Genomic DNA, 18,090 nt, shown 5'->3' on the forward strand with positions numbered 1-18,090 from the left:
CTGTGCCTGTTGGTCTTGGATGGGGAGTGTGGTGTGCTCTCCACCCCCAAACACTGGCGTGTGGAACCAGCGCCCGAATGTGACCTGTGTCCTGGCTGGCTCTCTGGTGGGCGCTTGGCCGGGCCCCTTGGACAGAGAGTTTATTTTGTCTGTTCAGCAAATATTTATTCGATGCCTGCTTGAAATAGGAGGTTGTCGGGGCTGGCAGGAGCCTCAGGGTCCATCGGTGACCTGTTTCTTCCTCTGAAAATGAGAAAACAGAATCCCAAATCATTGAGACGTCTAAGATCAAAATAATAACCACAAGTTGCTGAATGCATAGTATGGCCCAGACACTGTACTAAGCAATTTAAAGGCATCTTATCCATTAAAAGTTCTCCCGACTTAAAAGTTTATTGCACACTGGTTTGGACGCGGGGATATAAAACCGCCCCCTCCTCCCCTTTGTCTATTAATTGACGCCTAATCTGCTCTTTGGATCGTTTCTTGGAAAAAACTTTGCCATAGTGTGTCTTGACTTTATATTTTTTAAAAGTGTATTTTTTTAAGTTTATTTATTTTTGATAGGGAGCTGGGGAGGGGCAGAGAGACAATCCCAAGCAGGATCTGAGTTGTCAGCATAGAGCCAGATGCGGAACATGAACTCACGAAATGGGAAATCCGGATCTGAGACAAAATCAAGAGTCCAGCACATAACCCACCGAGCCACCCAGGTGCCCCTAACGAGTGTATTAAAAGAACGTGATAAACATGTTGACATATAGCGATGAATGCTGAGAGATGTAAGAATGTAAAATTTTTTCAGTGAGGCCGGTTATAATGTGTACTAATAACAGCGAAACAAGCCAAAACCCAGTTAAATACTTTCTTTTGATCGCATTCATTATTTTTCAGATGTCAGCTGTGTACTTGGCTTCTGTTTGCAGCTTTCCTCTAATTGCCTCCTCCACCCTTAGCTACTAATGATCCAGTCCTATTCCACCTGGGTGTGGACTAATACGCCAGGGCTTACTTGTATCTTCCCGCCTCTCTGTGCTGTATTTTCCTTGCCTAGAATATTCTACCTGCCAAGTCTGATTCCCTTTCTTAAAATCCATGCTCACCTACCCAGGAAAACTTTTCCTGACAGTTCCACAAATACCTAGTTGTTCTCTAGCATCACCTGATCAATAGTTTTCAACAGGTGTTGACACTCTTAAGTTTTTTTCTTCTCTTTTGTTGGTTTTGGCTATATACCTGATGACAAGGAACTATTTATTTGTGTTTTTCATGTCCACTGTCTGACACAGTGGTTTGTTGAAATATCTGGTTTGTTGAAAGTTGAGAAGAATGTAAATTCTGACAGATCAAGGACTAGAGAGACGTTGATTCATAGCAAGAAGAGCAATTCAAAGTTTGCTGACTACCTATAAATATGTATTTTCATAGGTCTGTATACCTGGTCAAAGGGTGTCTTTGGAAACACAGTAACTGTGAACTAATATACATTATCTGTATGATGCATGTCTGAGTACCAAAGCTATCTCTGACGCGTCTGAACTAGTTGCCGGAGAGTTCAACATCATGACTGCTTCACATATAGCACTTTTCACTTGCATTTAACAGTTTGTGAAATAGATTCCAACGAGCCACGTTCTGTAATGAGAACACTTCACACACATTTCTCGAAAAGAATAGTTTGTATGACATTGTGAAGTTACATGCTAGTGTTTCACGGAGGCAACAAGAGGTGGGTGTGATATGGAGCAATGAATGGAGAATCAGAAGGCCCGATGGCTGATTCTAGCTATACCACGAATGTGATGCTTGACCTTAATCTCTGATCCTGAAGCAAGTCATACTGGCTCTGTATGTTCAAAATACATCGGAATACTTCCTGGCACCGCCACTGGTAATACTGTAGTTCAAGTGGCCATCTTGTCTTGTCTAGCTTACTGCGGTACTCTCTTCATGGGCTATACCCCTTTGCTGTTTACAATCTATGATGCACACGGCAACCAGATGATCCTTTGTTTAGTCAGATCGGGTCAACATACTTAAAATATGAAGTCCTTTTCTTAGCTGTGAGACTGAATACTTGGCGACTTGTGCAAGTATCTCATTGACTACGAACCACTCTTCCCCTCTATCACTCCACTGTAGCCACGCTGGTCTTTTCATGTTCTTTAAACATGCCAAGCATGTACCTTGCTGTACCTTCTATCTATGATCCATTTTTCTTCCACCTTGTCACATTACTCTCTCCATTCAGGTCTCAGCTCAGATATCACCCCCTAAGTTCACTGTCCTCATTACTACGGCCCTCATAAAATAGTATCCCTATCATTCCCCACCTTTGCCTTTGACACATCATCTATTTCTTTTTGTTTATTGCCGATCTCTCCCCAGTAGAATATGAACTATGTGAAAACAGCGTTCACTGCAGTATTCCTGGTGCCTAGAATGGTGCCTACTATATGGTAGGTGTTCAATAAATGAATGGAGATGGATTTAGGTTAAGTGAAGTCTCCTAACAGAATTTCAGATAAATGTGTTTGTTATATCTGCAATCATTAAAATGGAAATTCCTGATAATGTTGAATGGTTTTTTATTTATTTTTTTTAATTTTTTTTTTAACATTTATTTATTTTTGAGACAGAGAGAGACAGAGCATGAACAGGGGAGGGGCAGAGAGAGAGGGAGACACAGAATCTGAAACAGGCTGCAGGCTCTGAGCTGTCAGCACAGAGACCGACGCGGGGCTCGAACTCACGGACCGTGAGATCATGACCTGAGCCAAAGTCGGACGCTTAACCGACCAAGCCACCCAGGCACCCTGAATGGTTTTTTTAAAAAATTATATATTTCTCTTCCAAAAGAGCAACATGTCACACTATGTATGTCATCCTCAAAACTAGGTCATTCCCCACCTCCTGAGTGCCAACAGCCCTTAAGAATTGCTGAGGAGAGAAAGTCTCAGGTTCTCACTTAAAAGTATGAGGACAAGAATATTGCCATTGTATCCGAAATGTTGCAAGGATTCTTCTCTTTCGGGTTAACTCTAATACTGTCTTCTCTGATGACTCAGAAGTGTTAGAGCATGGTTTTTAAAAGTCCCTCTAAAAGTGACTCTCTTATGGAGATAGGAGAAGTAAAGCTGGTAGGTGTCTGCCGTATGCCTCACGGTTACCTCACCTAGCTTTGCAGATGTTGTCTTTTATGATAAGCTTGCTTTGTTCCCGGATGAAGGAGTTGCTCCTTTTCTTAGCAGGTGTGGCCCTTTCCGGAACTTGCTCCTACTTGCCTGTTAGCTCCTGCCGAAACTCCTGACAAAGTGAAAAATATTACAAACCACTATAAGTACTTAGAATGAAAAACTATTACTCCGTAGCTTAAAGGTATTCAGCAGTCCTAAAATCCTAAATCAAGATATGTATGCGCGCGTGTGTGTGTCCCTGAGCACATGCCCAAAAGTAGTTTAGAAATTGCAAGGCACTTAGAGAAATATTTGCATTTGTTTAAAAAAATGCTCAAAATTTTCGAAGAAACCTTTACTATCCAGCACACCCATTTTATCCTCACACGGTACCTGCTTGGCTAGTCATTCCCCATGTATCCTCTCTCGCTTAGTCTTCACTAGCATCTTTCTCCCAGATGTACCTTCTCTGGTCTCTTCTTCACTGTCTTGGCACATGCAAATTTAAGAAGGAAGCTCCGGAACTCCAAAAGCTGACTATATAAGAGATTCTGAATTAAAATCCTCGGGCAAAAAGAACAAAAGCCCAAGATTTGAACCTAGAATTTTTCTAGTCCCCACTGATCAGATCTTACCATTATGGGATGCCTCAAAAGTGGCCATAATAGTAGGCATCCCTTCCTTCCACAGGTCCTCTAGTCAGAGGGTGGCCCCCTATCACATGGTTGGGGGCATGTATTATATTGATGCAGGGGTGGGGAGGTTAATGATCAAGGCAGATATGAACATGTTCTTAAACTCTCAAGAGCCTGCTATCTTAGCCCCAAATGAAACAATACCTTATCTCTCACCCTTTTTTGTGATAGCAAGTGAGGAGATAAGATTGCTAAATAACATTTATTATATCCTCTCTAAGTAGTATATCAGCAGGACAGCATAGTTAGAAAAGGGGGATTTGAACTACTAAATATCTGTGATCTAGAAAACCTACCACTCAAGGATAGGAGAAAACTGATTGAGAATCATCCAAATCTCCAAGTCAATAATATAATCTGATCTAGGATCTAAAATAGATTATTCTGAGTACTGACTTAGAGATGTTATGGAGACAGTGGACTATGAATAACGGTTTGTCTTAAAGTAAATTAAGCTGTCATTGAGACATATATATATATATATACTCTTCTACTAGGAAGTTGTAGAGAATTCCATTCCTGAGTCTTTGTGATACTCCTGGAATATTACACAGACTGAAAGACATCATCAACCATTCAATTTGTCCAAGGATGTCTAGAAGGTTACTTTCTTATTTACCATCAATGATATATAAACACAGTTGTATGTACCCTGGAATATTAATTCTGTAAATATTCAGGTCTTTCTGAATTGGCCCAATAATAATAATAATAGCTAACAATCATCGACCACTTTAAAGATATGTAGTAATTCACTTAAAACTCACAATAGTCCTTTGAGGTAGCTGTTATTAGTATCCATTTTAAGGATACTAGTTTTAAGGATACTAGTTCCAGAATAAGGAAACTTGAGACAGAGAGGCTAAATAATTTCCGAAGGCCCATGACCAGAGAGTAGTAGAGTTGGATTTGAACTCAGGTAGACTGACTTTACAATCTCCAATAGTCCATGACCAAGTGGGTTCTCCATGCTTTCCTTATAAAAGTATTGATATCTCAATCAGCTACTTGGGGGGGGGGGTAGTGAGATTTGGGGGCAAGGGTTATTGCTTTTATGGTAACCAATGACTCAATACTCTTGATTTAAGAGCAAGTTTTCCAACTTTGAAGTCTCAGCACATCTGGGACTTAACACATTGAAACAACCTGTTCCTTAGAGAGGGAGGAAATTCCTCTATGTCTTGCTCAAAAGACTTCCTAGTAGGCCATTTACTTGGACGGTACTCCAGGGACTTGAGAAGTAGATGCAGGAGTCCTCAAGACCCCCTAGTCAGCAGTTTGCTGAGATGAAGCTTCAGCATATGGGCTTCTCATTGACAAAGCTGGTAGTCCCATCATGTAGGGGTTTTGTGGGGAAGTAGTTAGTAGGGGGAGGCTCCTACCCAGGGCAATACACGTAAATCAACAAAACATGAAGATTTAAGGGAATTTAGTGGCAAGAGTCCGAGGTCTATAAATGAGAGAAGGAAAATTTGAACAGGTCCTGAAACAGATACCAAAAGAAAAAGTACAGAACGAGGGTAAAAGAGAAGATCAAGGAACAGTGGTCTCAACAGTAGATAAGAAAGTGATTCTTGGCAAATGCTGAAACTAACCGGTTTCCAGCCTTGCCTTTCTGTGGCCTTTGTAGCAAGTTATGTGGGAGAAACAGTTGCATTTAAAGGGCCAGTGATACTGTTGTCTGGCAGAACTGTGAGTTTCTAGCCTTGGGACAAACTGGTAACCAGATATGCTGGACTAGGGCCCAATCTGCGAAGCTCCCTGATGCACAAGAGTCCACCATTGTGTCTGTGTGTAAACAGATGCCATCTCCCCAAAGGTCCTGGAAACCAGATACCCCTCATGTCACATCTGCGCTCTGGTTGAGAGAAAGGAGGGCAGGCTGTTGGGCAGAGCAGGGAAGAGATGAGTAGTAGGGCATGGCACAGGTGGTGCTCCTGTTATCAGCGGGGACGGTCGACTTCAGATGGGGCACCTGTACACAATGTGGAGGCTCACAGTTGGAACAGAGCTGCTCCAGATGTTGGCGTGCTTGTCCACTAGCATTGCTGGAAGGCTTGTTTCTCTTTTCTAACGACACCATGCTTCCGAATTGCTTGTTTTCGTGGCCCAGGTCAGTCAGTCGGGAGATGAGGCCAGGTATTCAGGCAACTTTCAGTCACACGTAGCGATCGGTTAGCAGTGCTGCTTAAGCATCCTCTATGTCTTGGACCCAAAGTGTGATGTGGCATCGTTTACAGACAGCTCTGGGAAAAACTACCGACATTTTGCTGTGTGCTGGCAGCAGGGCAGATAGCTCCTGGCGTTTACTGGGATCATCCTGGCAGGGTGAGGGTATGTATACTGTAGGACAGTCTGACTGTTTTCAAAGATGGGATTGCAGGCTGCATGGAAGGCAATGAATTTCTCCAACCTCTCCGATATGCAGGATAAATGAGAGGCCTTTCTACTTCTCCACCTTAGATACATTCAGAGCTACATCATAGTGTTGCACAAGGCACCCTCCAAGTGTGGGCACCGCCTATGAGAGCACGAGCAGAAAAAAACAACTCCTCCTACACTTTGTCAACAGGCTAAGAAAGGCCACCACCTTCACACAGAACCTGATGTGCTCACTGAACACAATAATGTAGTTTCCAGATCTTCCATATGACTATAGCAATGGGCTTGACTCTGGAGCCTTAGATGTGGGCAAGAGCATTCAATCGTCCCTTTCAGGGCCAACCTAACAGTGGCAGCAGCCAGGATTAGTACCATGAACAGAGAATATGGGTAGGAGAATATGTGAAAGGATCCAAAATGAAGCGTGAGAGGGCTCCAGGCATATTTTTATTGGGTCAGTCTAGTTTAAAGGCATAAAGTTCAGACAGTCCTTTTTCTAACCTCCAAACAAATGGCAGATAGCACTTCTTTTTATATTTTCTTGTAATTCTTACATTCAACTCTTTAGTTCATCTGAGATTTATTCTAGTGTGTTATGTGAGGCATGACTCTAAATGGGCATGTTTATATAGGGCCCTATCATGTACTGGGTTAACATTTATTCATCTGGTTGTTACTAGTTCAAGGTACACTATTTGGGGCCAGAGATGATAAAGATCCTCAGGAATGTGCTCCTTGTTCTGCTGCAGCTTATCATCTGTTTGAGGAGATGAGATGTACACATAGGTAACTATATATACAAAGCAGCATGGGAAAGTGCCATGTGATCCATACAGAAAAGAGAATCCAAGGGCTTTTTTGTATTTTTTTCCTCTGGTTCTTTTTTCCTATGACCTTTTTTTTTTTTTTTTTTTTTTTTGAGAGAGTATTAGGAGAATAGAAATATATTCCTTCTGCCTGGGATAATAAGATTTTTCCCAGAAGGAGCGTGATTTAAGATGGGCCTTCAGGGATAGGCAGTTCTCTTAATCTTGATTTGTTGGTTTCAAGGAAGAGAAACCACTTGAATCATCTCAATAAAAAGAGGGAGTTATCCACTCTCTCACTTCTAAGAATGGGTGCCAAAAGTGAACCGGCAAACGTATGAACAGATCTATGCACAAGGGTATTTACTACACCATTATTTGTAATAGCAAAAGATTGAGAGCAACTCAAATGTTATCAGTATGGTAACAGTTGAAAAAATTATAATACATCCACACAATGGAGAATTATGTCTCAATAAAAAGAGGGAGATCTCCCTGTCTCCAGGATAACTGATGCAGAACCGTGCTTAGTGTAAGAAGCAGGGAGGAATGTAAAATATATACATATATGCTTTTATCTGTAAAAAAAAAAAAAAAAAAAAACAGTACAATTGGGGCACCTGTGTGGATTAGTCAGTTAAGCATCTGACTTTGGCTCAGGTCATGATCTCACAGTTCATGAGTTCGAGCCCTGCATCGGGCTCTGTGCCGACAGCTCAGAGCCTGGAGCCTGCTTCAGATTCTGTGTCTCTCCCTCTCTCTGCCCCTTCCCACTCACACTCTGTCTGTCTCCGTCTCTCTCAAAAATAAAGATTAAAAAACAAAACAAAACAAAAAAGAGTTATTAAAAGGTAGTATGATAACATCTGATGATAGGTTACAGAATATGACAAGATCACTTGAGGACTAGAACTACAAAGCAAGAAATCAATGCAATGTCCTCCATTTCCATTAGTGATTTATTAATTTATTTATTCCGCATATTTATTGAGCACTTACCACGTACCAGGAACTAGGCACAGAAATTGGGCATATAGCGAAGAACCAAACAGGGAAAAAAGACCTGACCTCATGGAGCTTACATTTTAGTGATGAATGACAGACAGTAAACACATAAGTACAATGTATATATAGTATGCCTTATGATGATGGTGCTATGGAGAAAAATGAATCAGGGAGAGGATTAGGGGTGTGGGTGGGGTTGGGATCGTAATTTTAAATAGAGTGGTCAAGGAAAGTGTCACTGAGAAGATGACATTTGAGCAAAGTTCTGAAGGAGGTGAGAGAGCAAGACATGCAGGTAACTAGGGAAGAACATACCAAGCAGAACAGCAAGTGCAAAGGCTCCGAGGCAATAACGTGCTGGCTTCAAAGGAGAACAAGGTCTGTGTGGCTAAACTGGAGTGAATGAAGGAGCGAATCATGGGAGATAAAGTCAGAGAGATGAAGGAAAGATTCTACAGGACCTAGTAGGTAATTATAAAGACTGACTTTTACTGTAAAATGAGAGGAAGAGGGGAGATTGTGAGCCAAAAAGTGACGTGACCCGACTTACGTTTTAATAAGATCCTTCTCTTCTCTGCTTCTTGCACGTTTGCCAGTTTCTCATTCCCCTGATTCTGTCTCAAAACTTCTGCTTACTCATGGCTTCTGTGTTCCCTTCATAACATCAGCTTCCATGTGGTTTGGTGTTGTAACAACTGTTGACATTTCAGTTCATGTGCCCAACTGTGACCTAATCACTCAGTCTCTCAGTGTCCCAATTCCAGATTCTTGGGTGACATAATGTTAGACTCACATATGATTTAGGCTAACTAATATTAGTCCACTGTGGTAGAACAAGCTGAGGCCAGCTCTCAGATGTGAACGGGATCTTGCAACATTTCCAAGAAGGGATTAGGCACAGAGAGGTAAATAGGCTAGCACATCAACTTCATCAGGTAACTCAAATACTTTTGGTTCTCGGTACATAAGTAACAGTCAATAAATCCAGTTTATTTAGCAAAAACAAACAGACAAACGAAACCTATAATCACATCATACTGATGTAGTGTTCAGTTACCCCGTCAGGTTGGTAGTAATAATAGATGACTTTATAATACTGTATACTAAAACAGCTTCTAAAACTATTTATGGTAAGGAGCAGTTTTCTTATTTTATTTTCAAATGGTAGAAGAATGATACTTTTTTTTTTTTTTAGCTTGAGAGATTTTTTTTTTTAATTTATTTTCAAATTAGTTAACATACAATGTATGTAAGTATTGGCTTCAGGAGTAGAACCCAGTGATTCGTCTCTCACATATGACACCCAGTGCTCATCCTGAAAAGCACCCTCTTTAATGCCCCTCACCCATTTAACGCATCGCCCACTCTGCCCTCCCCCCCAGCAACCCTCAATTTGTTCTCTGTATTTGAGTCTCTTATGCTTTGCCTCCCTCTGTGTTTACTTACTTTTCCTTCCCTTCTGTAGGAGAATGATGCTTTTGTAAAATATAAGAAAAACGAATTCTAAAAAAAATTAAATTTAAAAAGATACACAGAATTAAAGCCTAATGTTTTACTGTTAGATTCAACACACAGAAAATTACTCTGTCAAGTTGCCGCATAAGTTTCTAAAGGCTTAGTCTCCATTTCTGTACTGACCATGCACTAGTCACAAACAGTCCCACACTTTAAATAGCACACTCATTTATTTAATTAGTATCTAAATTTTGCAATCACCAAAGCAGGTGAATGGCATTTCACATTCTGAATGAACATGGTAAAGAATCCGGTTATGTTGTTGTTCTTACTGTCCTCATTCATTAAATAAGTTGGTGTCCTGCAGGTAGTTTCTAATGAATCCTTGTTGACTGAAATATTACCCTAGTTTAAGGACATTTCTCGTCACGTGAAAAACAATGTAAATTTGTTATATTTAGATTTGCTATTATGGATTAGCTCTAGTCCTAAATATGCCTAAAGTAGATATGATTTTCTCTTGCATTAGAAATGGAAGAAGCAAGGGGACGAAGGAGTTACCTTTCTTAAATCTCAGAGACTCAGAGAATCTCAGAAAGAGAAAATGTTCACACTGAATTAGAGGGAAGGCTGTTTCTAATCTTTCATAAAGATTTAAAAGCCTGATTCTGTAGTTGACTTGAGGACTATCTTCTTAATTTAGCAAATGCGTATTTACATTTCATTGCTATGCTAAGTTATCTATACTGTGAATTAAACTGATTTAAACCCAGTTTTTTATGGTTTCATCATCTAAGACAAATGTACCGACCAGTGTAAGTGAAGAACTAATAAAATCATAGTTATATACAAACTACCACTCTTCGATCATTGAACAGAGAGAAATCATAGAATAAGATTATTCTGGTAGCAGCAAGCCTTGACTATTGGTTCATTTCCCAAGGTTATATGACTTTCTTTATCCAAGAATTCTGGGTAACCAGAATTTTAAATTCATATACACATATAATTTAAAAGTATCTGAAATGGTTAGGGGGAATTAAATGGGAACACTTATCTCCCTTAGTATTGCCTTGGATTTATTTTAAAGATAGTTATAAATGTTTGAAGTTTTGCTTTTATTCATACAATATCAAAATAGGTCACATTCCCTTAAGCAGGAAAAACATGAAACAATACCCACCTTGACCCTTTGACACAATCTGCTCTTTAAATAACAAAACAGAAAATTAAAAAAAAGAGAAACCATTTTTAAAGAATTATTTCAAATGTATCATTGCCAGGAGTTTAAATTGTTCTCCTCCATACCAATTGTTATGAAAACACAATATTGTTTTCAAAATATTCACTGCCTGTTAGAAAAAGATACCAATGTTTTTTCTCAAGAAAAATAGATCTAATGATAGAGGTTTTGTAAGATATAAATTTGTAATATTCCCTAAATTCATTTGTAAAAAGTGTTACACTTATTCCCTTAACCATTCTAAAAGCTACCATATTCCAGAGATGTATATATTGAGGATTCCATCATTTTTTTCTGCCTACCTCATCCTATTCCTGTTCCCCCACCCACCTGATTGATGGGAGACATTTCTCCATGGATCTCTTGCATTTCTTCATATCTTGTGAGTGAGGTACTGGCTGCCCTTGTTCTGGGATGATCTTTTCAAGAATGTTTACACAGCAAGCAGCCTTGGAATAGAGAGATAATGTGTTTCTCTGGAGCAAAGAGCAGGTTTGTTTATTATCCAACACGATAAAGATGTTGTCTCCCCAGAGCCAAGGTCAGGCATGCATACTGCCCATTATAAAAAATTTGGCTCCCCTAAGCCAGGGTTTTTCACCTGTTCTACAACCTGCTGGGTATGTAAGCATCACTTGGCTCTCTTCATGTCCCACCCTGTAGGAATCAGAGCTTGGAACCAGTGCAAATGCTGATACTCTGGACAATATTGTTGGTATAAATGATACATTGTTCTTTCTCTCTAATGCAAGAACCTTGTGTCTTCTGCCAGAATCTATGAAACAGTGGCAGGCTAACTTGGTAACTTGCTAATAGAGGAAAATCTGTAGGTTTCCTACATTACCCCAGTTTCTGCTTTGAGTTCTTTCCTAAGACACATCCGTACCTTTGCCCTCCAGCTTCCCGAGAGAACCCTGTGTCTGCACAATAAATCTCCCTTTTATTTAGGCTTAAATGGGCTCCCATTCCTTATAATCAAAACAGTCCTGATCCAGCCAAGAAAATGTTTCTTTCTGAAAATCGAACAATAGGAGGAAATATTCAAGTAGTTTTCTAAGTGGTTCCATTCAGCTAATCTTTGTTGAGTTGCTACAACATTCCACATAGTGTGCTGGATGCTGGGGCTACAATAGTAAGCAACATATTGTTCATAGTTCCAATTCTAATAAGAGGTGCAGCCCAGATATAAGCAAGCCGACAGAAAATCATTACAAATTGTGAAAAGTGCTATAAAGAAAACAAAATGGGACAAAGGCAGAGAGTAAAAAGGGAGGCTAACTCACAGAGAGTCATTGGAGAAGGTGACTTTGAGAGAGCATCGTTAAGCTGAAATGTGGCAGATAAGAAGGCAGAAGATAGTACAAACTCAAGAAACAATAAGTGCCTTGAGATGGGAAAAGCTTAGGAAACGTGAAAATTGAGAGAAAAACAAATGCAAATAAGCACAAGTAAGAGGAGTATGCCGGTGGTACGGGGATGGTGGGGGGGTGGGCAGCGGGATTTAGGCAGGAGCCAGATTGTTCAGGGCCCAACCATCCAACAAAAGGAGTTTGGATTTATTCTGTGTACAATGGGAAACTATTGAAGAGTTTTAAGCCCTGGAGCGACAGGACCCACGTTAACATTACAAAAATGACTTTTACGGGGTGTCTGGCTGGCTCAGTCAGAAGAGCCTATGACTCTTGATCTCAGGGTCGTGGATTTGAGCTACACGTTGGGTGTAGAGATTATTTTAAAAAATAAGCTTAAAAAAAAAAAGTGAGAGTTTTTGCTGTTGTGTTGGAGGACAGTGAAAATGGAAATGGAGAGGCCAGTTAAGAGGTGGGTACTTTGTTCAGGAGAGAAATGATGGTGGCCAAGACCAGGTTGTGGCAGTGGAGATACGGACAGTGGATTCTGTGTCCTGAAGAGGCTGTGACGGTGGACGTGGGTGGGAGTGGCAACCTGGGAGGGTGGTGGGGTGGGGGGAGATGGGGGGCTCTAGAAATCAAAAGTGCCATTCAGGGCAATGTTTAGTTTGATATTTGTGTGAAGTACCTAAGGGTAGATATCAAGTTGGCTATTGAAGATGGGAGCCTTGAGCTAGATGTCAGATCCAAGTTATATTGGGGAACATCAATATGTACACACTATTTGGTTCCAGGGTCCTAAGCTTTCAGTTTATTCTCTTTTTCAGGCCGTGGTGCCCACCTTCCCCAATTCAGGGTACGCAGGAACTTCTGAATCTCTGGCAAACCAGAGAACATGGAGAATCAGGAGCATCATCTCCAGATTTCTCTCTACTGAATGTGCTACCATTACTATTTTTTTTTCTGCTAGGGCTGTTCCATGTTGGTAAGGGTCTTCCAACAAGGTGGCCTCTTTCCAGAGACTGTGACTGAAAGGAAGCTTTGCTTTCAGTCTCCTCCTTTACCTACCTGGAACGTTTCAACTGACATAGTTTAATGGGCTAGGTTTCAGGGTCCTTTTTCAGGTTTATATTCTACCACATTCATGTCTATAAACTGAAATTACATGCCCTCCCTCCTTCTTCAAGCATACCTGTTTCTTCTATAAAAGACTATTTTTTTAGGGGCACCTGGGTGGTGCAGTAGGTTAAGTGTCTGACTCTTGATTTTGGCTGGGATTAAGATCTTACACTTGTGAGATGGAGTCCTGCATGGGGTTCGGCACTGAGTGTACAGCTTGTTTAAGATTCTCTCTCTCTCTTTTTTTCCTCTGCCCCTCTCCCCTGCTCTCTGTCTTTAAAAAAAAAAAAAAGGAAAAAAAAAAGAAAAGAGACTGTTGGGGTGCCTGGGTGGCTCAGTCAGTTACCTGACTCTTGATTTTGGCTCAGGTCATGATCTCATGGTTCATGAAATCAAGCCCTCCATAAGGCTCTCGGCTGACAGTGTGGACCTTGCTTGGGATTTTCTCTCTCTCCCTCTCTCTGTCCCCCCACCATTGCTCACTCTCTCTCTCTCTCTCAAAATAAATAAATAAACATTAAAAAAAATTTTTTTTGAGACAGAGAGAGACAGAGCGTGAGTCAGGGAGGGGCAGAGAGCGAGGGAGACACAGAATCTGAAGCAGGCTCCAGGCTCTGAGCTGTCAGCACAGAGCCTGATGTGGGGCTGGAACCCGTGAACTGCAAGATCATGGCCTGAGTCAAAATCGGACGCTTAACCGACTGAGCCACCCAGGCATCCCCAAAAGTCTGTTTTTTAAAACAGCTTTTTTGACATATAAATTACATACCATAACATTCAACCATTTTACCCGTGGTGAATTTTAGTAAATACACAAAATTGTGCAACCATCACCACCATTAAATTGTAGAATATTTCCATCATCCTCTAAACAACGTTTGTGCTCATCTGCAGTCACCCCTTGTTCCCTCCCCTGCAAATCTAGGTAACCACTAATCTATTTTTGGCACTTTTTTTTTTTTTTTTTTTGGCTTTTTCTAGATATTTCATGTAAATGAAATTATACAACATGTGATATTTTGTGTCTGGCTCTTTTTACTGAGCTTAAAGTTTTTGAACTGCATCCAAGTTGTGTCATATATTATCATTTCATTCCTTTTTTATTGCTGAATTTCCTTCCATTGTATGGATATACCACATTTTGTTTATTCATTCTCTCATTGATAGCCATCTGGGTTGATTTTGGCTATTACGAACATTGCGGAAATAATGGTTGTATTCACCCAAATCACTCAGATGTTGAAAGAACTACTTAATATTTTAAATTGAAGGTTAAGATGGTATAATTTGATTTTCCCTCTATTTTCCAAACTGTCAGAAATTTGGGTACACCGCGCACACAGTTTTAAACGTAGATTTCATTCATTTGACTTAAATTGTATCATGAAATAGTTCAATCATACACAAAGGCATAAGAAGTATAGTAACAAGTACTCATGTATTTGTTGGGTATCACAACTGTGATGGGTATCACAGCTCAAGAAACATCTCTCTGGGTGCCTGGGTGGCGCAGTCGGTTAAGCGCCCAACTTCAGCTCAGGTCAGGATCTCGCGGTCCGTGAGTTCGAGCCCCGCGTCAGGCTCTGGGCTGATGGCTCAGAGCCTGGAGCCTGCTTCCGATTCTGTGTCTCCTTCTCTCTCTGCCCCTCCCCCCATCATGCTCTATCTCTCTCTGTCTCAAAAATAAATAAAAACGTGGGGCGCCTGGGTGGCTCAGTCGGTTAAGCGTCCGACTTCGGCTCAGGTCATGATCTCGCAGTCTGTGGGTTCGAGCCCCGCGTCGGGCTCTGTGCTGACAGCTCAGAGCCTGGAGCCTGTTTCAGATTCTATGTCTCCCTCTTCCTCTGACCCTCCCCTGTTCATGCTCTCTCTCTCTCTCTGTCTCAAAAATAAATAAATGTTAAAAAAAAAATTAAAAAAAAAATAAATAAAAACATTAAAAAAAAAAAAAAAAAAGAAACATGTCTCTGTCCAGGAGATAACCACTATCAGGAATTTGTATTTTCATTTTCCTTCATGTATATTTACTTTTACCAGCATAGATACATTCGTACATAATATACAAAAATGTTTTACATGATTTTAGACTCAATATACACTGTATGAAAAATAATACCATGTATTTTTCTTAGTATTTCAGTATTGACCATTTTCACTTTCCCAATAACCATACAAAGTACAAACAGCTATTATCCCTGCTTTACAGATAAGGAAACTGAGGCCAGTGGAGATAAGTGACTTATTAAGAACACACTATTAGTAAGTAGCAGCGGTGGGTTGGAGTTCATTCTAACTCTAGAGCATCTGTGTGACCATGAGACACAGTTTTAAATGCTTTTGTGTTGTCGTACTGTGTTCTCTTGCAGTCTGCTTTTCCCCACAACGTTTTATTTGTGAGGTCCCTCCATAATTATACAGGTAGCCCTAGTTCATTCTTTTTTGTTACTGTATGGTAGTCAGTTTAATGAATAGGTTACAATTCCTTTCTCCATTCTACTGTTAATCAATATTATATCCAACAATACTGCAACTATATTCTTGTACAGGTCTCCTTGCACACAGATGTAAGAGTTTTCTCTACGGTATATATCCTACAGGAAGAATTTCTGGCTCACATGGTATATGTATCTTCACGTTAACTAGATATTCCCAACTATTCTCCAAAATGGTTACATCATTTTACTTTCAAGGAATCAGTTTGTAAAAAAAATTCTGCTGTCCATGATTACAATATATGAAATAACCAAACGTTACGAGAGACTAAAGTGACACGATACGGAAGCTAACACAGAACAGTAAAGTAACCCAAATCCGCCATTTACAACTTCTCTCTTTTAAATATATTCAGCAATCGTGAAACAGCATTTCTCTACTCCCAACTTACCTCTCTTTCTCCTTTCCTTCTAAGCTGTAGTCAACTCTCAGAACTCCCGTGAGAAGCATGAATGTAATATGTTATTTATAAATATTAAAATCCCTGAATTCTACAAGGGTGAATCATGTTAAGGCGGAGTTCCTTAATAATCCAGTATTTCACTGACCCTCTCTTCCTTAAATGTTACCATAGGTTTCTCCTCTACCAGCCTGCACCTTACTATATTATTTTTACTCACAACCATGGGGTATAAAAGAGTTGAAACTCTGTTTCAAATATAAATACAGATATAACATAGAGCTACAGATGTCAGATAAGTTCTTTCAGTGAAGAACTATGACAAAGTTGTAAGAAAACAATAAACTTGGTACAAGGAATTTTGGTGCCACTTGTTTGATAATTTAGAGGCATCTAACTTTAAACAAACCTAACACTGCATATGTAAATTAGGATTAAAAGACATATGAGCAAACTTTGGAAAATAAGTATTCCTTTTGAAATATTTGATCTTCTGATTCCTTTCAAAAACTTTCCATTCACTGTTACTCTGCATTTAACATGGAATCAAATGTAGTTTGCTACTAAATTATGAGCACTATATATCTTCCTCTGCAGCTTGGAGGAACATCAAGGATTCTGCCTTTCAGGTATAGAGAAGGGGTTGGGGTTGGTAGGGGTGGAGGATGGGAAGAGAGAGAGAGAGAGAGCCTTCAAAATATAAGGTCATGAAAAGAGAGAGGGAGGGAGGGAGAGAGAGAGAAAGAAAATAAGAAACAGACTCTTTTTTAAAATTTTTAAAAAATGTATTACTTATTTTTGAGAGAGAGAGAGAAACAGAGACAGAACACAAGCGGGGGGAGGGGCAGAGAGGGACAGATAGACACAGAATTCAAAGCAGGCTCCAGGCTCTGAGCCGTCAGCACAGAGCCCGAAGAGGGGCTTGAACCCAAGAACTGCAAGATCATGACCTGGGCTGAAGTCAGATGCTTAACTGACTGAGTGCCCTGAAACAAACTCTTAATCATAGAGAACAAACTGATAGTTACCAGAGGAGTGTGGTGGGGCAAGGGGGGAGGATTGGTGAACTAGGTGATGGGGATTAAAGAGGACACTTACCATGATGAGCACTGAGTACTGTATGGAACCGTTGAATCACTGTATTGTCCACCTGAAACTAATATAAGCACTGTATGTTAACTATACTGGAATTAAAATTAGAAACTTAATTAAAAAAATGAAAACAAAACAAAACATAAGCTCATGGAAGGTTGTAAACATTATACTTTTTTTGTTCTCACCAGCAAGCCACCTTAATCCGTTTGTCTTGCCTCCTGGCCCCCTGGTTCTCGCTTGAAGGTGTCTTATTCTCTCTTGTGCATTTTTTTTTTCCCATCAGTCTTTTTTTTTTTTTTTTTAAACAGGATTGGATTTACAATATCCAAAATATTCCCTTCTTTTGTCTTTCCTTTCACTCTCAGCCCTCATCCCTAAAGAAAATACACTCTTTCATCACATAGATGCTTCCTGCCCTTCCTGGTGGACAATTATACAGCAGGGATAGCAAATGCAAATGCTTGTAGGATCCAGAAGGAGAATTTGAGTGGGGAAGACTGGGGAGGGGTCATGGAGAACTGGAGTGATATTCCGTAAAAGGGGGACAGCTGCTACCGAATTTCAGTTGACTCTTACAGTGGAAAAATGGGATCCTAATGTTGCCAGGTCTTTTGATTTTTCAGAAGACCTGGAAATCCAGGGGTTTTTTTTTGTTGTTAAAAATTCTCCCACTGTTAAACGTGGGCCACGAACTCCATAAAGACAACAGCAACGCACTTGAACAACTTGAGCAACACTCTGAAACTAAGTTGTTGGAGGGCTGGTTGTGGCTTGGGGGCTGCCATTTTGCCACCTCTACTTTAAGGAGAATTTTGTCTTGGCCAGTTTCACTCCCAGAGTTTTTGCAGAGTTGATGACGCAGAATTGAGAAA

General features: G+C 40.3%; 1 long non-coding RNA gene across 1 annotated transcript; it reads right to left on the reverse strand.

Annotated features, from left to right (window-relative positions):
- Positions 1 to 13: 13 nt before the first annotated feature.
- LOC122218252 lies at positions 14 to 17,262 on the reverse strand. The gene is made up of 4 exons (XR_006201960.1): positions 17,222 to 17,262; positions 3,570 to 3,713; positions 3,176 to 3,306; positions 14 to 243 (listed from the first exon to the last, which is right to left on the reverse strand). It is a non-coding gene; the product is annotated as an uncharacterized LOC122218252 (long non-coding RNA).
- Positions 17,263 to 18,090: the final 828 nt, after the last annotated feature.

Source organism: Panthera leo, chromosome B1 (genome assembly GCF_018350215.1).
Source record: "Panthera leo isolate Ple1 chromosome B1, P.leo_Ple1_pat1.1, whole genome shotgun sequence".
NCBI lineage: Eukaryota > Metazoa > Chordata > Mammalia > Carnivora > Felidae > Panthera > Panthera leo.